Source organism: Sciurus vulgaris, assembly GCF_902686455.1.
Source record: "Sciurus vulgaris genome assembly, chromosome: 3".
Taxonomy (NCBI): domain Eukaryota; kingdom Metazoa; phylum Chordata; class Mammalia; order Rodentia; family Sciuridae; genus Sciurus; species Sciurus vulgaris.
The window spans coordinates 158,805,728-158,830,537 of NC_136463.1; the positions used below are offsets into that span (position 1 = coordinate 158,805,728).

At 39.1% G+C, this 24,810-nt stretch overlaps 1 pseudogene across 1 annotated transcript; it reads right to left on the reverse strand.

The window, feature by feature from the left end:
- Nucleotides 1–667: 667 nt before the first annotated feature.
- Nucleotides 668–24,810, reverse strand: LOC306658179 (annotated as a pseudogene). The gene is made up of 5 exons: nucleotides 24,760–24,810; nucleotides 22,824–22,892; nucleotides 22,602–22,688; nucleotides 21,905–21,967; nucleotides 668–1,091 (listed from the first exon to the last, which is right to left on the reverse strand). The product of its transcript is annotated as an uncharacterized misc_RNA (transcript).

Consider the following 24,810-nt stretch of genomic DNA (forward strand, 5'->3'; position numbering starts at 1 on the left):
TTAGAAAGGAGAGTTCTTTATATAAAAAGTCTACCCAATAATCATAGGAAAAGTGATGAACTTAGAAAATTGGCATATTACAACCCTTTAAAGACATAATGCATCTTCAGTGGGTGCTAAAATAATTAGATTAAAGGTTGATGGGGGAACTTGACAATTGAGGAATTAAGTTGTTACTACCTGAACCCCCTGATCAATCTTACTAGCATTGAAAATGAATGACCAGAGATTCTGTGCCTCTTTGATGTGATACAATAGAAAGTATACAGCATTGCCTGCAACATATTTTCACCTAAAATAAGTTGAACCAATCTAATCAAGTCTCTAAATCTAACTACCACTTTTTACAGAAAATGCAGAGGATGGAGGAAAAGTTAAATGACATTATGGAGAAAGCAGCCAGCTATGTCCAAAATGTGGACCATTCTAAGGGATCAATAATTCTTCAATGGATCTGTGGTATGGGGATGAAAGGAGAGGGGAGGGACTGTTATAAAAAAAGACTTAAGGGACATTATAACTAGATGTAATGCATAGATTTTGTTTGAATCCTGATTGCCTTTGAAATAATCCAAGAAAATTTTTAGGAAATTTTTTTGGAATTTTTTGTTTGTTTTTGTGTGTTTGGTTGGTTCCCAAGTTTTATTCAAGAACTCATGCAAAATATTCAGATAAAAGAGTCTGAATCTGCATCTTCCTCCTCTTCATCCTGGTTAATCTGAAGGTAATATAATATATAACTCTCTTTGCTGCTAGCAACTACATGCAACTAGGCATGTAGATTATTCTTCAAATATTTTTTAGCTGATAAATTTCAAATATATTTTAGAAAAAATCACCTCAGATGTTATAGTGATCTTGCTTTCTCCTTTGGATGGTCATGACCACTCCACCAAGATTCCCAGCTTTTTCTGTTCCTTTGATTCTCTCTTGGAGAAACTGCTCAAAATTGTCAGCATCCACAATTCCATCTTCTACAGGGCGGTCTAAGTCAACTTGGACCCACTTTTTTTTTTTTTTTTGTCTTTCTTTGCCACAAGCTTTTTCACAGGTGCCGTGGTAGCAGCAGAAGCAGCAGAAAGGAAGGTGGTCTCACTCCCAGACACCAAGAGCTTGCAGTGCGCGCGCGCGCGCGCGCGCGCGCGTGCGTGTGTGTGTGTGTGTGTGTGTGTGTGTGTGTGTGTGTTGGGGATCCAACCCAGGGTCTTGTTCATGCTGAGCAAATGTCTTCCATTGAGCCTCTGCTCTCAGGGAATTTTAATGCTGGATATTAAATGACATAAGTAAAGGATTCCTTGTTCATTTTGTCTGATGCAATAATGGAAAGATGGTTATGTTTAAAAAAATTCTTGTTAACAATGAATACAGAAGTATTTATGACTTTAATCATATGATACCTGGATTTTTAAAGTATTCCAGTGTTCTAATGCTGAATGGAAAGTATTAAAGAATGGTACAGCTATCAGACTGAAATCCTTCAGAGATGACCAATAGGGCAGAAGGGGAAAAGTATTTCTTAGTTTAAGCAACAAGTAAGTCATTGGTACCTTAGCAAGGGCATCTACAGTTGAATTGTTAAAGAGGAAGCCGGAACAAATGATTTGAGCAGTCATTAGAGGGAAGCAGGTGGACAAATGGAGACAGTATTTTTAAAGGGCTAGAAAGATACTAGTATGAATAGTATTAGTTAACTAGACGAATTTGAAAAAAGGTTGGCTTGCTAGCTTCCCCCCACCCCCCTCAATGGAAAGAGATCCCATGGGGAAGGAAGATGCCTGTTCCTTTTATTAAATTTTCAGAATTCAGTCAATAACATTATATTCTTTCTTTCTCTTTGCCATTTCTCCATGCCAGAGAGACAGGCAATATTCCAAAGAGTGTCTGCTCCCTCCCCCTGACTCCTGGAGTGAGTAATCTGGGAACAGATCCCCCATCCAAGGTAAGCTGAATATGGAGTGAGAGTGAGAATAACCCTTGCTTGTTTTCAACATTTTGGGGTTATTATTGCAGCATATCTTAGCCCATCTGATTTAGGGAGACATTTTTATTTTTATATTTATTTATTTACGTATTTATTTTGGTACCAGGGATTGAACCCAGGACTGCTTAACCACTGAGCCCTGGGCCATATCTCCAACCCTTTTTTATTTTAAGACATAGTCTCACTAAGTTGCTGAGGCTGACCTTGAACTTGCAATCTTCCTGCTTCAGCCTCCCTGGTCACTGGGATCATAGACATGCACCACCATGCCCAGCTATTTTTTTTTTTTTTTTTTTTTTTTAATTTTATTTTTGCAGTACTAGGGATTGAACCCAGGGGCACTAGATCACCGAACTACATCCCCAGCCTCCCCTGCCTCACCTTTTTTTTTTTTTCTTCTCTCTCTCTCTCTCTCTCTCTCTCTCTCTCTCTCTCTCTCTTTTGATACTGGGGTTTTGTTAAATTGTGGAGTTTGGCCTCAAATCTGCAATCCTTCTGTCTCTGTCTCAGTCTCCTGAGCTACTGAGATTACAGGCATGCACTACCGTGCCCTACCAGGAATACTTTTTAATATAACAAAATGTAAAAGGTATGTAATGGATTCCAACAGTAGCTTTCAATCATCAAGACACTTGTGATAACACCTTCCCAATGTGGCCAAGTTAATGCCATACAGTGTGTGTGTATTCATCTCTGTGTCTCAGAGTTCTCTGTGCCTCCTGGGCAGGACAAGTGGACTTTTGCTTGCTGAGTCCAGCAATGGCTGTGTTTGTTCTTTGAGCATCTGCATCTGTTCTTTCTGGTCAGATCTCTGTTCTGTGTTTCCAGAGAAAGGTTTTTACTTTTCACAGGAATGTTAAAAATAGTTCCCCTTTTGGTAGCATCATGATGCCTGGCCCTTCCTTGCCAGTCAAAATGATTTCCGTAGCAGTAGGTAGTCCTGGTTCCATTCCTAAAATCAGCAGAAAGGCTGGGGCCAGTGTGGCACCTGTAGGATGAGATGCTCCAAACTTTAAGCTAAGTCTGTAGAGGATTAAGTACTCGGAAAGTTAAGTGAAATGAAGGGAAGTTAAGTGTCTGGAAACTTTGACCGGGCCCACGCTTGGGAACTCTGAGAAGCTTGCATGATAGAATACTAAGGACTGCTTCCCCATCTTCAGGCGGGACGGGGAATTTGTTGCTTGCCTTAACCTTGATGAGCTCATTCTCGCATTGCCGTTTCCCACTTAGCAGCTCTCCAGATTTCCCTCTGTGGAGCCTCACTGTGTGGGAATGTGATTAATTTGCCCATAGCCTAAAATCCTGGCCAGTGCTGTAGAGGACCAGGCTTAGTCTCACAGCTGTTTTCCAGTGCACAGAAAAACAGCTCTTCTGGCTCGCTGCAGCAGCGTTCTGAGTGCTGGTGGAACTGCTAACCCTGTGGTGTATTTCAGTGAGGCAGCAATGAACCAGCCACCTGAGAGCGATGCCATCGCCCTTCCAGCAGGTTTATAGCAGGCATCTCTGCTCCATGGCCTAAACTTGGCTTATCCCATGATTCAGACTTGCTTGGGCATGATGTGGAGGGCTGATGTGTACAGGGGGTGGGGGGGGGGGGGGGGAGAGTGATCTTTTTGAATTAGGAGCCTCATGGGAAAGAAACTTTTTTTTTTTTTTTTTGGTACTGGGGATTGAACCCAAGGGCGTTTAACCACTGAGCCACATCCCCAGCCCCTTTTTAATATTTTATTTAGAGACAGGGTCTCACTGAGTTGCTAGGGCCTCACTAAGTTGCCGAGGCTGGCATTGAACACGAAATCCTCCTTCCTCAGCCTCCTGAGCTGCTGGGATTACAGCTGTGTGTCATCCCACCCAGCAAGAAATCATCTTAAGAGAGGAAAGAATTGAAGTTCACAGGATTGGTCCAAAGGCAGTGAGAGAGCAAGTGTTGGGGGCAAGAGAGGCAAAATTTTGAGGACAGTATCATAATGTATGTTACTCAGCCTGCCCTCTGTGCCAGCCTCCTGGCTGTACTCCTGAGTCCTAGGAGAATGAGCTGCAGCAAGCTAAAAATGGCAAGAATTGTTCCACTATTAACCTCTGTGAATCACAAAAAGGGACAGAGGACCTTACTTGGATACCTCATCTGAGAGCCCCCTTATCTTTCACTATCTTGTCACTGATGGCTACTGCTCCTACTGACCTGTTTATCTCCCTCTCAGCTCTCTTGGCTCTTCTTTTTCAGTGACCTACATTTGGGAACTTACTCACTTTCCCACAGTGATTTTTTTTTTTCTCCCGTTACTGGGGATTGAACTCAGAGGCCCTTTACCACTGAGCTACATCCCCATCCTTTTTTATTTTTTAATTTGAGACAGGATCTCACTTAGTTGCTTATTGCCTCATTAAATTGCTGAGGCTGGCCTTGAATTTGTAATCCTCCTGCCTCAGGCTTCCAATTTCCTGGATTATATGTGTGCACCACTATCTGCCTTCTTTCAAGGATGCCCCCATGTAAAGTGTTTATACATGTGGCATATTTGAGTGAATATCAAGAGCCCAGAAATTATAGCTTATCACCAGTATAGCTTAGCCTCACTGAAGCTTTTTTTTTTTTTTTTTTTTTTTTTGCGGTACTGGGAATCGAACTCAGGGCCTTGTGCTTGCGAGGCAAGCACTCTACCAGCTGAGCTATCTCCCCAGCCCTTAAAGAGTCTTTTTGTCTCACTATAGAACCCCCTGTCCACTCTAAGGTCACCTACCACTTTGGTGGCTATTTATCAGGCATGCTGACCATTTCTTACCTCAGGGCCCTAAGTGCTTCATTACCCAAGGATTTTCAGGGACACCAGATCAAAGGACAGGGAGTTTTAGTGCCCCAGCACCAAGCCTTACTGAGAAGGGTCACAAATAGGTAGCTAAATAATCTACTTCCCAGTCTCCCAGTGGGACAGTTCTATAACATGCTCCACACTGCTTCTCAGAGGGTCTTCAGCAAGACTGAGCCCCAGTTGCTCATAGCAGTAATCCCCTTCACTCGTGTCTTTCATGAGCTTCTCTCTCTTCCCCATCACTCACTTTCCCCACCCCCTCGATTTTGTTTCCTAGCAACACCTCCCAAACAAACTGCCTACACAGAAGCCCTTCCTTGGGGGCTGCTTTTTGAGAAAATCTAAACCAAGATACCTGGCCTCTTTTTTTCCTCCGTTGCTACTAATTTAAATTCTCTGCCTTCTCTTAGTTTGTCAGGTCTTTCATCTTATAGGCAAAGTCTCATTAATGTCACTGCAAAAACAATGAACCACCTACTCTGTATCATACAGTTTAGCAATACAAAAGAGCTGTATCTTTGAGATTTCAATCTTTTCCTCTCTTCACCACCGTGTCTGTTTACAGATGGAGGAAGGGAGTGATGAAATTTCTTGCCCCTTCATGTGAATTGTGCATGTGCTGTGGCCCCCTAGAAGGCAGAAGTGACTGGTTTTAAGTACATTTACTTCCAGCCAAAAAAGATATTTTCCTCTTTGGATGCTGTTGAGCAGGAAGTGGGCACAGTGATTCAGATGAATTTACTCATAGAATAGAGCAGGAAGGATATGAGGCCTCACAACAGTGTGGTCGCCTAGCAGGCTCTGGCACTGGATGTGACTGAGTGAGGCAAATGGAAGATGCTTCAGTGATGCATTCAAGGTACCTGCCAGAGTGAGCAGCACCATTTGGGAGGATTTTGAGGGAGAACTGGGTGTTCCCCAGCATGAAAATGAACTCCAGCCTCTCCTTTTATTTTTTGTATTATTATTTGTGGTGCAGGGGATGGAACCCAGGGCCTCACATATGGTAGGCAAGCCACTCTACCACTGAGCCCCCTAGGTTTTCCTTTTGGGTGATTTCTGTTTTGATGATTTGTAACCTCGGGTTTAATGTGTCCTGGAGAATGTGTACTATATTAAGATTACGTTAAAGTTGGATTCAACCAAGTAGAGGCATATTAATATCTTCATAGATAAGCCAGGCAAAAGGGACATTTTCCCATAAAGCAAAAGCCTGGTGGTAGACACTGTGTGAGACTAGAGGTTATGTTATTATTTTTTATTTTTTGCGGTGTTGGGGATTGAACCCAGGGCCTTGTGCTTGCAAGGCAAGCACTCTACCAACTGAGCTAACTCCTCAACCCCGGTTATGTTATTTTTGAATTTGAGTTGAACCTTCTAAGTGAGATTGACACAGAGGTGAAGGATATTATTATTATTTTTCAGTCCTGAGGATTGAACCCAGGGCCTAATGCATATTAGGCAAATGCTCTATCACTGAGATACAATCTCAGCCCAGTAAGGGCTTCTTGACACATTGAAGATTAGAATTGGGAATGATTTGAGGAGATGAATCTTAATTAAGAACAGTTCACTAGGGAAGATTATGTGACTCAGTTCTTTGGAAAAATGAAGTTCAAAGGTAGCTGTTTTATGATCACGTAAACTCTTAGGACCTTAGGATTCAGTGAAGCTCAAAGAAATAGAGGGCCCTGCACACGTGATGCAAGTGCTATACCACTGAGCTACTTCCTTGGCCCCTTGATGAGTAGGTTCTTAACTTGGATACTTAAAATCCCTAAAAGTGAGAATTTGATAGACCTATTAGTTCAATAGGGTTTGGACATCTCCCCCAAATTAAAAATTATGGTGTAATTTAAGAAGATAAATACCCTAAGTCAAGTAAAGCTATCAGTAGATAGTCTCTGTTCTGTTGCTATTTTTGTGTGGATTTTTACTTAAAAAGTATTGTAAGAGAGAGAGAGAAAAAGGTAATGATTAAAAAGACCACAGCCACCACTGCCTCCATGCTTAACCTGAGGCACAAGATTGCCAAACTGACATTCATGCTTTCATGTGTGTGGGAAATGGATTTTGTACCCTGAAGGATTTGAGTTCAAGTCCTAGTTCTGCTATTTAATCATTATATGTCCCTGACCTAGGAACTTCATCTAGTTCAGCCTATTTTCTCTTCTGTAAAATAAGAATCCTGCTTCATATGTTGCTGTATTAGAAAGAATGTATCTGACCTCCTTGGAATTCCCTCCTTTTGTGACCCTCCCATTTAGGACTTACTAAAGTAGGTCTGTTACTGTTTTAGTTGGGGTTCATTTATAAAGCACTGAATCTACTCAAGATAAAGGAGTTACAACTTGGAGGGCTAAAGAAACATTCGAGGCTGAGTGCTCAGAAGCGTGCTGCAGTTAAGCCTCCAAGGAAACTGCTGCATATTCTATTTTCAGGAAGCCATTTGTTGAGTTGGGAAGCTGCCACAACAGTTGTTGGTCATGGTCATTCCACCACTGACCCAGTCAAGAGCAATCACGAGTAGAAACTGGCCTCCTCCACCACCAGGTTCAGAACTCTGCCACAGCTGCTGCAGTCTACCCTGCCTCTAGATGGCAGAGTGAGTGCCAAGTGCTGCTCATTCCTCCACAGAGCAAAGTCTTGTTTCCATGACCTTTTTAAAAATAGAAATGAGAGAGAGAGAGAGGGGGCGGGGAGGGGGAGGGAGGGGTGAGGAAGGACTTCTACCTCATCATCTGATTTGAGGTCCCCAGATCACACCTAGAACTCTAACTACAAGGTAGTCTGGAAGATATAAGATTTTTTTTTTTTTTTTTTTAATCTTTCACTCCCTCCAATAGAAGAAAGCACACTAGAAAGAGATTAATATGGCTAGGGTGCCTGCTCATAATCCCAGAAATGCAAACTTGAGGCCATTTTTGACAATTTAGCAAGACCCTGTCTCAAAAATAAAACTAAAAGGGCTCAGATGTAGCTCAATGGAGAAGGTGGCCCCGGACCCCATCCTAAGTACTGGAAAAAAGAGAAAAAGGGAGATCATAATGGATAGCGAGTGTTAATCTGCCGTGTGCACTTTAGTACCTTTGCTAAAGTACTATTATTTTTTTTTATGATTTTTAAATTATAAAAGTAATATATCAGTATATTCTCATTGTGGAAGATAAGAACAAAACAAGTCCGTAGAGTAAAAAGGGAATATTCCCCTCAACCCTCTCCTGTTCCCACATTGCTTCCCAGAAAAAAAATCACTATTTGTTCAATCTTTTGTTTGTCCATGTATATGAATATACACACACACATCTAAGAATTTTTAAAAAGATAAATACAACAGTATCGGTCCATAACTTTGCTTAGAAATCTTTCCATGTTAGAACATAAAGATCTAACAGTGGTCAGGAAACTATAAAAAATTGTGTGTGTGTATTTAAAAAGTGTGAAAATATTCTTAGTTGTGGGTCTTACAATACAGGCTGCAAGCCAGATTTAGCTTATAGACCATAATTTGCTGACCTTTGATCTAAAGTCATTCTTTTTGGTGACTGAATAATGTTCCATGGCATGGATATACCACAGTTCTATTTTGCCATTTTCTTACTGTAATCACTTAGATTCTTTATATTTTTTTCTTCTTTTACAATTGTAGCATTTTATTCATTTATTTATTTTGCAGTACTGAAGATTGAATCCAGGAGTGCTTTACCATAGAGTTCTACACCCCTCGCCCTTTTTATTTTTTATTTTGAGACGGGGTCTCACTAAGCTGGCCTAGAACTCGTGATCCTCCTGTCAGCCTCCTGAGTCCCTGGGATTACAGGCATGTGCCACCACACCTGGCTAACTGCACTATTAAAGGAAAAAAACACTACTATGTATTCTCAGTGCATATGTGTGAAAATTGTTGTACATAGGTCCCAGAAATGGAATTTCTTGGTCAAAAAGTACATTCAGAGTAAAGTTTCAAATATGGTGTCAATTTCCTCTCTGGAAGTCTTTTCCAAATTAGACTAGTATCAATAGCATCTGTGAATACCTATTTTCTTCAGTCTGGCCAGCCCTTAACTCTATTACTATGATGGTTTTTTAATTTGATGATCAATAAATAACACAGAAGGAGCCAGGTGTGGTGGTGCATGCCTGTAATCCCAGTGTCTGGGGAGGCTGAGGCAGGAGGATCAAGAGTTCAAAGCCATTCTCAGCAAAAGCGAGGTGCCAGGCAACTCAGTGAGACCCTGTCCTAAATAAAATACAAAATAGGGCTGGGGAATGTAGCTTAGTGGTCGAGTGCCACTGAATTCAATTCCTGATACATCCCCCCAAAACTAAAAAAAATTAAAAAAAAAACACAGAAGGTGGAATATTCCCTTTTAGTAGTATATTTTATTTTAAGTTTTATTGAGGAATAGCTGGTAATCAAAAACTATACACATTTAATGTATATAATTTGATGGATTTGGGCATATACACAGATCCATAGACCAGAAGTAAAGTAATAAATACATTCATTAAAAAAGCTTCCTCACACCCTTTTGGGGTTTTTATTTTTAATATTTGGTACTAGGGATTGAATTCAGGACCTTGTACATACTAGGCCATTACTCTGCCACTAAGCTACATTTTCGGGCCCTTTATATTTTCTTTTGAGACAGGGTCTTGCCCAGACTGTCCTCAAACTTGGCAGTTCACCTGCCTCAGCTTCAGCTGTAATCACTGGGATTACAGATGTGTGCCACCAAGCCCAGATCTGTCTAATTTTATGCCAATACTATGCTGTTACCATAGTTCTGTAGTGAATTTTAAAGTAGGTAATGTGATGTCATTTGTTTTGTTACCTTTACTCTGGCTATTCCATGTCTTTTGTGGTTCACATGAATTTTAGAATTTTTCTTCCTAATTTTGTGAAGAATGTAATTTGATAGAGATTGCATTGAATTGATGGATTGCTTTAGATATAGGGGTTTCCTTCATTTCTCTATTTTTATTTATTTGTTTTCTGTAATGCTGGAGATTTTCTCTCATTCCATAGATTACCTTTTCATTTCCTTCGCAGTGCATAAAGCTTTCAGTTTGATATAGTCCCACTTGTTTATTTTGCTTTTGTTTCCTGTACATTTGTATCATGTTAAGAAAGTATTGTCAAGACTAATGTTCCCTCTGATTTCTCCTATAAGTTTTGTAGTTTCAGGTCTTACATGTAGGTCTTTAAACTGTTTTGAGTTGATGTTTGTATATAGTGTGTAGATCAGAGTTGAGATTCATTTTTATGCATGTGGATGGTTGCAGTACTGGGGATTAAACCCAGGAGTGCTTTACCAGGGTGTCAGGTAAACAGGCTATCCATTCCCTGTTGTGTATTTTTGGCATGCTTGTTGAAGATCAGTTGACTGTATATATATGAGCTAATAACTCATCTCTCAGTTCTGTTCCATTGTTTCTGTCTCTCTTTCTGCCTATTCTGAAATTTTAATTACTGTCACTTTGTAATAATTTTGAAATCCGGAAATATATCACCAGCTTTGCACTTTGTTCTCAAGGTTGTTTTGACTATTTATAGTCTCTAGTAGTTTTATATAGATTTTTGGTTTATTCTATGTCTGTAAAAAATGCCATTGGAATCATAGAATTAATTCTGTAGATTGCTTTGGGTAGTATGAATATTTTGATATGACATTTTTGAACAATATTAAGTCTTCTAATCCATGAATATGGGATATTTTCCCATTTATGTGTATTTGTGTGGGTGGGGGAGAGACTGGGTGGGAGACTGGGGATTGAACCTAAGGGTACTTTACACCCCCCCAGTTCTTTATTTTAAGACAGGGTCTTGCCAAGTTGCCAAGGCTGACCTCAAACTTGCAATCTTCCTGCCTCAGCCTCCTGAGTAGCTGAGATTGCAAGTGTGGGCGACCACATCTGGCTTATTTATACCTTCTTTTTTTTAATTTATGGAATAATTTTACTGAACATCAGAAAGAAAATTCCATTGATCGGTGTGTTAATCAGTTTTCCATTATCATAACAAAATATCTGAAATAATCAACTTATAAAGAGGAAAGGTTTGTTTTGGCTCACAGCTTTGGACATTTCAATCAATGACCAATTACCTCATTGCTTTAGGCCTGTGGGAACACAGTACATTATGACAGGAGCACATGATTGAGGATGTTTGTTCACCTCATGGCACCTGGTACAACAGAGAGAAAGAAATAAGAGTCCCACAGTTCATTTTTGGGGCACACTCATAATAACCTAAATCCCCTTACTGGGCTCCACCTTGTAAAGGTTACCACCATCTTCCAGTAGTTAGTTTGAAGACCAATTCTTTTTTTTTTTTTTTTTTTAAATCAATGAGCCACATCCTCAGCCTGTTTATTTTTTATTTATTTTTTTGTTCTTTTTTTTCTTCCTTCCCCCCCACCCCTCCCACCCCTCTTTTCCCTCTATACAGTCCTTCCTTCCTCCATTCTTACCACCCTCCTTATCCCTAAATCTAACCCTAACCCTAACACTAACCCCTCCCACCCCCCATTATATGTCCTCAAGCGCTTATTAGCGAGATCATTCGTTCTTTAGTTTTTTGAGATTGGCTTATCTCACTTAGCATGATATTCTCCAATTTCATCCATTTGCCTGCAAATGCCATAATTTTATCATTCTTCATGGCAGAGTAATATTCCATTGTATATATGTGCCACAGTTTCTTTATCCATTCATCAACTGAAGGGCATCTAGGTTGGTTCCACAATCTGGCTATGGTGAATTGAGCAGCTATCATTGATGTGGCTGTATCTCTGTAGTGTGCTGATTTTAAGTCCTTTGGGTATAGGCCAAGGAGTGGGATAGCTGGGTCAAATGGTGGTTCCATTCCAAGCTTTCTGAGGAATCTCCACACTGCTTTCTAGAGTGGCTGCACTAATTTGCAACCCCACCAGCAATGTATGAGTGTACCTTTTTCCCCACATCCTCGCCAACACCTATTGTTGCTTGTGTTCTTGATAATCGCCATTCTAATTGGGGTGAGATGGAATCTTAGGGTAGTTGTAATTTGCATTAAGACTTATTACTATAGATGTTGAACATTTTTCCATATGTTTGTTGATTGCTTGTAGATCTTCTTCTGTGAAGTGTCTGTTCATTTCCTTAGCCCATTTGTTGATTGGATTATTTGTATTCTTGGTGTAAAGTTTTTTGAGTTCTTTATAGATTCTGGAAATTAGCACTCTATCTGAAGTATGAGTGGCAAAGATATTCTCCCACTCTGTAGGCTCTCTCTTCACATTACTGATAGTTTCCTTTGCTGAGAGAAAGCTTTTTAGTTTGAATCTATCCCAGTTGTTGATTCTTGCTTTTATTTCTTGTGCTATGGGAGTCCTGTTAAGGAAGTCTGATCCTAAGCCAACAAGGCTTATTTATACCTTCTTTCATCAGTATTTTGTCTTTCACTGCCTGCCCTTGGTTAAATTTATTCCTAAGGATTTCATCTTTTCTTTTTTTGGATACTATGTAAATGGGAATGTTTTCTTTTGGGGATAGTTTTCTGGTTATTGTTTTTCCATTACTATAACAAATACCTGATATAAATCAATATAAAGAGAGGAAAGATTTATTTTGGCTCAGTTTTGGAGGTTTCTGTCTCTGTTGCTTTTGGACCCATGGCAAGGTTAAGTCTATCATGATGGGAGCACATGGTAGAGAAAGCTGCTTACCTCCTGGCATTTGAGAAGCAAAGAAAGAGAGGGGAAGAGACCAGTGTCCCATAATCCTCTTCAAGGATGTGCCACCAGTGACCTAAGTCATTTTACTAGACCCCACCTCTTTAAAGTTCTGCCACCTTCCAATAGTAGTACCATAGGCTGGGACCAAGTCTTTAACTCATGGACCTCTGGGGGAACATTCCAGATACAAACTATAGCATTAGTGTACAGAAACACATCTGATTTTTGTATGTTGATTTTGTACTCTGAAACATCACTGAATTTTCATATTCTAACAGTTTTTTAATGGAATCTTTCTTTTAAGGTTCTACATGTAAGGTAGTATCATCTGCAAACATATTATTTTCTGTTTTTGAAGATTTCTTTTATTTCTTTTCTCTCTTTATCTCTCTCTTTTTCTTCTTTTGCCTAATTTCTCTGGCTGGAATGGGCATTCTTGCCTTGTTCCTGATGTTATATATTCGGTTGGTTGAGAGTTTTTATCATGAAAGGGCTTTGAATTTTGTCCAGTGCTCTTTTTGCTTCTGTTCAGATGATCATGTGATTTTTATCTTTCATTCTGATAATATGGTATATCACATTAACTAATACGAGTCTGTTGAAATGTCCTTGCAATCCAGGAAGAAATCCTATTTGGTATATCATCCTTTTAATGCATTGCTGAAATGGATTTGCTAGTATTTTGTTGAGGATTTTTGTATCCATGTTCATCAGGAATATTGGCTTGTAATTTTTTTTTTTGTTGTATTATCTTTGGGCAGCTTTGGTATCAGAATAATTCCAGCCTCAAAAAGTGAGTTTGGACCTTCAATTTTTTTTTTTTAACTTTACATAATTTTAAAAATAAAAAAAAAAAAAAGGTCCAAGCAGAGTGGCAGGAAGAAAAGATTTGAAACATAAGTATACACATTGATGCTGGAAGGCATGGCAGGTCTGTTTGGGATGACAAGGGGAATAGGGGGACAGCAGGTTATACAGGTCTCAACCAAAGCCACAGGGGCAGAAATAAAGTGCATAGGTCCTGGGGCTCCCTGGGGCCCAGAAGCAACAGCTGACAGCCTCCCTCTTTCTTCCTTTCAATCTTTTGGCAGGAGTTGAGAAGGACTATTGTTAATTTTTTTTTTTTTTAACATTTTGTGGAATTGACCCTTGAAACCATCTTCCAGAGTCCTGGGCTTTTGTTCTTAGGAGGTTTTTGGTAACTGATTCAGTCCCCTTGCTTGTTATTAATTTGTCCAGGTTTTCTGTTTCTTCATGATTCAGTCTTGGTAGGTTGCTTATTTCCAGGAATTCATCCATTTCTTCTAGGGTATCCAATTTATTCTCACATAATTGCTCTTGTAGTCTCTCATCTGTGGCATTTGTGCTTCAGCTTACTTATATTTAAAATAGTAATGTTAAGTCCCTCTTTATGGTTTGTGTGTGGGCGTATGAGAATTACTAAATAATATGGGGAAAGTATCTGGCAAATACTAGGTTCGATTCCCTTTCCATTAATTATCTCTCTTGTGACTTAAGTCTAGATATTATTTCATTATATTTCTGTCATCCTTCTTTTCAGGTAGTTTTTTTTCCTTCTTTCCTTTTTCCTTCGTTGTTTTTTTTAAAGTAAATGGAGTCCATCATAGGAATGGTGACATGTTTTTAGAGTAGGAACAGTATTTTGCTCCAACAGCTGCTTAGAAACTAAGTCACTTTACAGAACCATTAAGAAATTAAACATTGAATCAAACAACATTACCCTATGTAAATTTATGATTACACAAATGGTATGTCTTTACTCCATATAAAAACAGAGAAACAACATGTATCCCATTTGTTTACAATAAAAAAATGCAATTAAAAAAAAGAAATCAAAGTGTTTCTATTTAAAAAATTTTAAATGTTAAAAATTTGTTCACAATCTTTCAACTTACATTAACAAAAGAACTTTCATATTTTATATTACCAATCATAAACCAGTAGCAAGTATACAAATTCTGTTTTTTAAAAAGTCAGTTCTTTCCCACCACCCAAATGCAAGTCACTTAAAAATAGATGGTACTAGGGTGTTATGAAATCTAAACTGCAGCTGGATATAAAATGAGCTCACCTAAGCTGATGACACAGTGTGAACTTTTTCTAAAATGTATCTAAGAAAGGACTTTGTCTTGCTATCTAATCTAAAAGGCAGCATTCAGATAGAATAATTACCCTGAACCACAAGTGGGAAACAGATGGCTTTTCAGCTGTGGACATAGCCAATTATGCTATAATCTTCTCCTTCTTGTCATCCTTCTCACAAATTAAACCTGGCAAATGGTTGGGAACAACTCACAAGTCAGCAGGAACAACAAAAATATGCTGGATACAATTTACAATAGTTTTTTCCTGATATAAGACAGAATAGTGGAGGATGGAATTAGGGATGATCAAGATGACTTCAGGCTACATTTGATTTCTGAAAATGGTAATTTTACCAGAGTTACTGAATGAAAAATATCCAGGTTTTATATTTTTCAACCCTGGAGTCATCAACAACATGATTTTATTATAGGATCACAACATATTATCCTTAGAAGACTCCTCTAATCTCAGTTTACAAATAAGAGGGTATATTATTATTTACTGGTCCTACACAGTAAGCAATGTACCAGCCAGTGGGGACACCCCAATGAATCTTGAGTTAAAACTCTGAATTTTACCGAATTTATAAGAACTGTGAAGTAGGATAATTTTTAGGTTACCAGAAAAATATACTTATATAGGACTTTACATTTTTCACTGTCTAGTCTCAACAACATTGTTGATTTCTATTTTCTAGGGAATGCACATGAAACTAAAATCTGCAATAAAGATTATTGTATAAGTCCTCAAAACTTGTAATTTCAGTTTGTTAGTCTGGTAGAGCATTTTAGAATTAAACCAGGCCAGAAGATACAACATTTCCCAAAGTCAGGCCAACCCAACTGGCATCAAGACATTCTCAAGGGGATGTTGCTTCCAGTGCAGTTTTAAAATTCCATTTAGGCTCACCAATGATTTAGCTAGATACTCTTAGAACACCAAAAATCAGAATACCTGTTGGTATCACTGGCAAAAAGGCAATTCCTAGGTGACAAAGTACCAAGCAAAGTGGAACAAAGGCAATAATTCAATTCATAAAGTTTAGCACATAAAGAATTCCATAATGAGAATCTCTTAGGAATCATGCAGAGGCAAAGATCCCACCTGTGCTTAAAATGATATCCAATTGTGTTCATTTTATTTTGTGGTCATAGGGTTTGAAGCCTGGGGCACTCTACCACTGAGCTACATCCCCACCCCTTTTTATTTTTTACTTTGAGATAGGGTGTTCCTAAGATGCTGAGGCTGGCTGTGAATGTGGAATCCCTCAGCCTTAGTCTCCTGAGTACTAAAGGGGTATGCCACCGTGCCTGCTTTGCATTTGATGCTTTGAAAAACAAAGCAGTTATTAACTGTTCATAATCAACCAGTCACCTAGTGTAATAACCGAATGAGCTGGGTATATATAGTTCTTCCATTAAAAATGCTTTACATAATTAGATACAATGGAGACCAATAATCAGATACAATAGGGACCAATACTAAATAAAAAGTGATCACTATAAACACATGTAATCTAACATTGTAAAAGCACTTAATGAAAACTAGGGGATGGGTCAGGGTTTGGGATAAAGACATAATTAATATTAAACAGGGAGGACTTGGTGGAGAAAGACTTCAAAAGGAGGCATGCAACCTGGCAGCTTGGAAAAGATAGAGAATGCAAGTCACGTCTAAGACATATCATGCCTGGCTGAATTTTCATTAGGACCAAAGTCTCTCTGATGGCATGAAAAATAATTGAATATAAAATATTCAATAAAACAGACCTATAAAATATAGGTCCATGTTGACTGTTGAACATAGGAGAAAGAAAGTGCATAGATGTGAAATCCTTAACTTTTCATAAAACTTTATCAGTTTATAATGATGAACCAAAAATCTGGCAGTGGAACATATTGCTTAATTATGTAACTAAGAGTTGACATAGCTTTTTATTTATTAGGTTATTCCACATAAAAGTATCATCACTAAAAAAAAAAAAAAAAAGTACCGTCACTAGACTATGTCTGACATAATAAAATTGTAGTTTCTTATGCTTCAAGAGAAAACATGGATTAACAATTCAATAATATAAGAAGTATTTATATGTAATCATTCGTCATTGTGTAAATATTTCTTCTTTGTATTTTTTTTTGGGGGGGGGTACCGGGGATTGAACTCAGGGGCACTTGACCACTGAGCCACATCACCAGCCTTATTTTGTATTTTATTTAGAGGCAGTGCCTCCCTGAGTTGCTGAGGCTGGCTTTGAACTCGCCATCCTCCTGCCTCAGCCTTCCAAGCCGCTGGGATTACAGGCATGTGCCACCACACCTGCCTCTTCTTTGTACTTTATTTCTACATGGTGTGTAAATACATTTAATATTAAATTCATATTAAACATAGTTTTGTGGGGGGGTTGCTGTCATTGGTGATTTTTTTTCTTTTTTTTCGGTGGTAGGGATTGTTCAGAAGTACTCTACCATTGAACTTTTTATTTTGAGACTAGGATTTGTTAAATTGCTCAGGCTGGCCTCCAATTTGCAAACCCCCTGCCTCAGCCTCTAGAGTCATTGGGATTACAGATGTGCACTCCCACTCCTAGCCCGCAGTATCATTTTGATGACGGGGAACACATGATGCTTCATCCACTCAGTATTCATTGGGTGCCTGTTAGTCTCTGACACTCCACTTCGGCTTCAGGTACAACATAAGTAAAATGTAGTCCTTGCCCATGAGCCTCTCACTAATGCAGATAGCACTTTAATAGGAGATTACTAGAGACCATGTGTAGGGGTGAAAAAGGCAGGCTCTGGAGTCACACAGACCCTGGGCTTTGCCACTTTTCCAATTGTCCAACCTCTTAGCCTCTTGGAAATAATAATAGTACCTCAAGGTATTGTGAGAATTAACCATGAAAACACATGTGAAGTTGCTTAGCATTGCATTGTATTTAATAAGTACTCAGGAAATGTTAGGTATTACCTAATGTGTTAAATACATCTTATGTAATTAGTCATGGTTGTTACTTGCTTCCTCTTGAATGTAATTAGGTAAACTGGTTTTAATTATAAGCAACTCATGATTGGACAACCATAAGAGTTTATAGTGAGATTGTTTGCTCTTCAAAATAGCTTGGAGAAAAATCTCATCCTCTTTTCCTGGAACTGGAACCTGTTGTCAATCAAAGTCTTGGTCTAGTGAATTAGTTGAACAGATTTTACACATCTTTTAGGAATGAGGCTCTTTCTCAGGTTCTCAACATTCTTTTAACCCCTTTATAATTAAGAGGAACTGAACAGAAATGTATGGATTTGATGATGATTTAAGAACTTCAGTTCCCTCCTCACTCAATCCACCTTTGCCTCTAATACAAAAATAAATGTTAGTTATGGCCAGGCTGTCCATGGGCATGAATGCTTTTTTTTTTTTTTTTTTTTTGTATTAGGGTTATAAACCCAGGGTTGTGCTACTACTGAGCTATACCCCCCCACAACTCTTTTTAGTTTTTATTTTGAGACACTAAGTTGCTGGGGCTAGTCATGAATTTTCAATCCTCCTGCTTTAGCTTCCTGAGTCACTGAGATTAAAGGCATGCACCACAGCGCCCACCATGAATGTTGTTTATCAAAATTTCAAAACTCACTGAATAATCTTTTGGTCAGTGAAAACATATTATTGAGCCCTACTTTACTAAGCACTGTTCTAGGCTCTGCAGCTATAAAGGTAAGCAAACCTTTATGGGTTTGTGAAGGTCAGGGAAGAATTCATTTAGGTAGTTTACATTGAAAAATACAACTTGACAGGTGGCTGGGTATATAACTCAGTGGCAGAGGGCTTGCCTGTCATGTATGTAGCTGTGGGTTCAATCTCTAGTACTGTAGAAAGTACAGAAGTAAAACTAATTTTTAAAAAACCCAAACTTATCCTTTAAGAAGAGCTGTTGTTTTTTTCCTTAATTTCAATATCATCAGCAAGTTCAGGAAATAAAAGCTTTGTCAAATAATTGTATGGTTAATTTATAAAAGATGCTAAGTTGCTATAAATTATGCTATCACCAATTGAATTAATTAATTTATTAATTTTGCAGTATAGGGGATTGAACCCAGGGTGCTCTACCACTGACCTACATCCCCAGCCCTTTTATTTTTTGTTTTGAGACAGGATATCAATAGATTGCCCAGGCTGGCCCCAAACATGTGGTCATTCTATCTCAGCCTCCAGAGTAGCAGGGATTACCAGTGGGTGGTGCCCAGCGTTTTTTTTTTTTTCTTTTCTTTTCTTTTTCTTTTTTTTTTTTTTTCTGGCCCTGGGATTGAATTTAGGGTCTTGGGCATGCCAGGAAAGTGTTCTACCACTGAACTACCTCCCAGCCCCCTAATTCTATTTTTAACATTACACATGACCTTCTTGTTTCAATGTTATTCTGTTCCATAGGGCTTTCATGTGATCAACTTTATTTAAAATACAGCCATTCACCTCTAGAGTGATTTTATCATTACTAACACACACACGTATATTTAATTACAGTTTCTTATATTCACTGACCTAGAAGTTGAGAAAATTTTATAAGACTATATAAGACTATATAAGCTCTTTATTTCTTGACCAGGAGGAATGCCTTGTCCAATGATATTTTACATCTAAATGTGAAGTGTCTCCCTCCTCTGCCTTTTGTTTTCAGGGAGTTGACTGGGGAAGAGGGAATCCAGTACACACTTAAAACTTCTCAACTTGTGAGAAGGATTATAACATACCAAATGCTATATGAAGGGTGTTTTCTCATTTTCCCCAGAAATGTAATTTTTCTCTCAAAACATGGGAGGAAAGAAAATAATTACAGAGAGTATCTCACTGTGATTTTAATTTTCACTAGAAAATTTACAAGATTGTTCATGCTCATTTCTTTTAGACTTAAGTAAAATCTTAATTAAATAAAAAGATGGGTGCTTGCTTCACAGCACATATACTAAAATTGGAAGGATACAGAGATGATTAGCATGGCCCCTGAGCAGGGATGACACACAAATTCATGAAGTGTTCCATATTAAAAAAAAAAAAAAAAAAAAAAAAAAAAAAAAAAAAAAACCACACAGATGATTCTTAAGCTATTATGTGGAATCTTTTCAGATTGATTGGGTGGTCTTCAGTGATTTACTACAGAATGACCATTTCTTCCTTTTTACATTTTTCTCAGGCAATCAGTGAATGATGTATTCATCAAACTTAAGAGAGGGCCCTGACAGAATATCTCTTGATGAGGCAGATAATTGATCAGTTCTCAAACCATTTGAATTAGAGTGGGTCAAGGGACACTATAGCAAGAAGCTTGGTTAATGTACTGATATTCATCATGAGAAATGAATTCATATACAGAAGCATTTGATGCAAAATAAATAAACTATTTTCTACAACATTTTGCAAGATCAGAATGTCTTACTTTGGCAAAGAAAAAAACAAAACATAAAAACAAAAAAATGAGACTTTACTGTAAGAGCTGGAAAACTATTAGCTTGTTGCTCCTGGTAGTATCGTTTGGCAGATCTTTTCTCTGAGATTAAACATAAATCAAAATCATTATCAAAACTAACCAGAATAAACAGGGTGTGTTGTTGCTCAGTGGTGGAATTGGAGCCTAGCATGGCCTGAAGCCCAGGTTTAATCCCCAGCACCAGAAGACACACACACACACACACACACACAGACACACACACGCGCGCGCGCGCGCGCACACACACACACACACAAATTATATTTCCAGATGTACTCTATGATCAGAGCCATTGATCATTAAATTAGCCAGAAGCTGAAGAATTTTCTAACCTTTCAATGAGGTCTATGCTAGTCATGTGGATTATAATATACCCTAATTAGCGGAGTAATCAAGTAAGGTAACAAGAACTCTTTATCACATTTATTAAACTTTTTATGAATAGGCAGGCACTTATATGCATTCTTATGTAATTCTTAAACAGAATGGTTTATTCATGTGCTTTCTTCCCAGATTACAGTGAGACAGGATTCACTTGGAATAAAAAATGTACATGGTACAAGTAATCACTGTGTTTGATTTGGTATCTGTGTTGGGTTTATGGGGAGAAAAAAAGCATAGTAATACCTTCAACTAAGAAAATAGGAAATACAAGGACACTACAAATACAGGAAGTTGAGAAAATGGAGGACAGTGGATATAGGAAAGAAAATTATAGTAATTGTTTGCTGTGTCAGACCAAGTGTTTGGCAGTGTTTCTGAACCAAGGTCCTCACACCCTTGCTCAGAAAACACTCATCCCAGAGGGGAGGAATTTTGTAAAAGAGAATTTAATTAAGGAGGTGCCAAAGTGGAGGAGGGGGAATCCCTGTAGTCAAATATGCCTCTCCAGGACAGGGTCTAGCAGTATTTATGGGATAGAAAAAACAGGGTGGTCAGAGGTGTGGGAAAAGGTGACCCGAGTAAGAAAAGGTGGAAAAAAACCATTGATCTGTGCATGCATAGACAAGCTTCAGGACTCTTAATAGACTGCATGTTCAGAAAATGGCGACTAGCTTGACCTGAGGGTGGAGTTTTGGGCCCTATGATGTCAAAAGGACGTCTTTCAGACTCTTTCTGCAGGTCCAGGTGAGGGAGCAGCAGTTTCAACCAGTTTCAGCCAGACAAGGCTTCTTCCTCAAAATTCTTAACGAAAAGCTTAAAACAGTCGTTACCATGGTGACTGTGCATCAGAGGTGTTATCTATAGTAAAGCTAGCAGGGGTCCATTCAGGTTTTGCCTGCGCGAGTTTCGAACGAAAAGATGTGCTCTTTGCTTTTTAAATTTTAACTAGGAAGGGAGAATGACTCAGGCTCTTACAAGAGAAAAAAATTGTTAAATTTCGTTATGGGGATTCAGTTTCAGTAGGTAAAGACAGCTTGCTTTCTATACCCTAACAATATTCTCAGTGTTTCATTTCTGACACCAGACTGGGGAGTTTCTCCTATACCAAGCAATTCTCCAATTCTCAGTGGACATCAACTGGTTGTCATACTGAATTCTGACCTGTCTATCTGGAGATAGTACAGACCCCAAAGGTTAAGAGCTCAGTCCCACAGGGCAGCCCACCCCCCAACTCCCACTTCAGATGCCAGCCGCAGGCTGTAACCTGTGCTTATGTGACCAGGTTACAAATCAGAGGTTTCCATGACTACCCCTCAGGTTCCATAGTTTACTAAAATAGCTTGGAGTCATCAGAAAAACGGTTTACTTACAAGATTACTGGTTTGTTACAGAGGACAGAATTCAGGAACAGACAGCAGGGAGAAATGCCCACCTTTTGGGTGCAGAGATTCGGTGCCCTGTCCGGAATCCACAGGACCTCCACGTGTTCATCAACCTGGAAATTCCAGGATTTATATGGGTGCATGATGGCTGAATAATTGGCCATTGGAGTTTTAAGTCACTCTCCTCGGCCTAACCCTCCCCCTGAGGTGTGATGAGTATAGGCTGTGGACATGATTTATAATTAGCTCTGGACGTCTGCGTTTGACTTTGGGCAGCGAGTACATGGTTGTGCCTAGAAAGGGGCACGATATCTAGGGGGAAGGGAGGTGGGTTTGATAGCTGGAAAGAACTAGAACGGGGGCAGGAGTGAATTTTGGAGGTCGCGGCGATGGCACGCGGTGCTCCGGGACCCGGCGCCAGCGGCTGTGTGCAACGGTGGGGGTGGGGCGGGGTCATCCCCTTTGATCCGAGCTGTGTTCTCCACGTGTGCGGTGCGGGCCAAGGCGCGGCAGGGCCAGTTTTCTCTTCTTTTCTTTCCTCTTACTTCTCCTCCTTATTCTGTATCCTCAGCCTTTATTTTTTATTTTGTAACACGGTCTCGCTAAATCGCGGGACTTGCTATCCCGCTTCAGCCCCTTAAGTAGCTGGAAATATAGGCTTGCGCCACCGGGCTGCCTCGGAGCGCAGTTTTCTTTTGTAACTAGGTGAGCTGGACCTCCAGACCTGGGTGAGGTGAACCCCCCTACGTGAGGAGGCGGCGGCGCGCAGGCCCCCGAACGGCCGCGCATCTCGTCCGGCTTCATCAAAGCATGGTCCCCTGATCTTTCTCCACTCTGAAACGTACATTTTCAAAGAGATTAAAGTCTAGAAATGGGTTGGTAAAGGGAGAATTCCCGTTCTCCAACTGCTAATGGCAGGCTTGAATAAGCCATTAGCCAATATTACAGCCTTCTTTAATGTAGGCTTACCAAATCCATCTTAGGGAAATAATTCAGGGCCTGTAATTGCTGCCTAAGCACATTATCAGCCAGGAAAACCTGTTGGAGAAAAAGATTTACTTTGTACTGACAAAAAGTTCAATGCTGATGTTGCAATAAGTAAATTCTGAAATGAAAAGAAACAGATAATTCGACAGAACCTCCTGGACGCTACCTTTCAGTCCCATTTTCCTGGTTAGTATAGTGGAGCTACATTTTTTAGAAATAATTGGCCCTTCTGATTTTTCTTTCCAGAACCTTAATTTTTTTGCAGTGTTGGGAATGGAACCCAGGGTCTCTTGCATGCTACAAGTGCTCTTCCACTGCACTATATTCCCAGATGAAATTTTTGTTATTTTTTTTTTTAATGCAAGCAAAAGCAGCTTTTCGTCAACTCAAGATATCTATGACTACTATTACAATGACAATTCACTGGTGTTTTTAAAGATGAATTTAGAATTGCTGTCTTTTTTCCTTTGAACAATACTCCCTACAGTTATTCAACATGATTTCAGGGAATCATTCTTTGGGCTTAAGATGGTGATTTTGTTTTGCTTTTGAGAAAAATCTGTGATGAATAAAAAAGATACAGGAAACTATTTTAAAAGGAGAACCTTTAAAAAGAAATCTTATTGTATCAAGTGGTTTGTTACTGAGTTTCTTCCAAGTCCTTATCAGGAAACAAACTGCTTGCTTTATGCTTCAGTGAAGTTATTTTGTATCACTTATATAGTTGCTAAGGTATTTTTCTGACTAGGTTTTTGAACTTGAGTACCTGATGGCACACTTGACTTTTGAGTTATCTAAAGTATTGAGACTATAAGGACAGTGTTGACATATGCCTATGTACTTCTTTTCTAGGAACAACCATACTTAATGACATTTAGAAAATCACTTTCACTTTTTAAAAAATTTTAAATTTTATTTTAAAAAATAATAAAAAATAAAATTTTATTTTATTTTTTTGACATAGCTAAGGATTGAACATAGGACCTCATGCCACTGGGCTGTCTCACAGCAGAACTTTCATGCATGCTAGGTAAGTATTTTACCACTGAGCTCCACCCTGGCTCCAGAAGATCATTTTCATTGTTTTCAAATACTAGACTTTTGTTTCTGCAACAAGATGATTAAAATTTAGTTTGAAACGAAGATATTAAATTTTAAAATCTTTCCTCTTGGAAATCATTTCCATATCTGTGTGTCTTGTTATACCTGTTTAAACCAAGTCCAGGATACATGGTTAGAACAATTAGCACAGCAAGCAGGATAATTGGAACCAGACAGAGACAATGATTCTTTGCATGTTGTGAGCTTAGTAACTGGCTTGGAAGACAGCTGCCACTGCTTGATGGGGAACCGCTTGCTGCGATGGCTACTGCGCGTGGTTTTGTGTTGCTGTTGTTTGTTTTGTTTTGTTTTGTTTTTGTTTATTGTCTGATTTGCTTTGTTTTCCCAACTTCAAATTGGGTAGCTGGAAATGCTCAGTCCTGTCTTCAGGGTAGCGTTCTCAGTAGAGTGCGGAACGGAGTGCCGGTTTTAGAGAAACTGGTTGTGATATATGAGATCCAGCGGCAAGGTGCCCTGAGAGCGAAGAAAAGGCAGATAAATTCATGATAGCACCAGCGCAGTTACTGGAGATTATGATCAGAAATATGTCTTGGTTGGCAGCAAGACAGGTAGACCCTTACACCCCACAGCAGGATGAAGGAGTTTATATATTAAGCTAGACAAAGGTGGGCGGTAGGGACAGAAATGTACCTGGGATTTTTTGAAAAAAGTGTTATCATGTACAAGACCAGTTAAAAAACAGTCCAGTCCGGGCACTACTGGCCTACACAGTGTCCATGACTGACCATCTTAACTACTTTGTCATGTAGGATTAGTGATGTGTGCAGGGTCAGGTGGTGGGCAAAATGCTGGTTACAGCCAAGATGCCCAGAATCATGTTAAGATGGATTCCTGCTGTGCTGCCCAT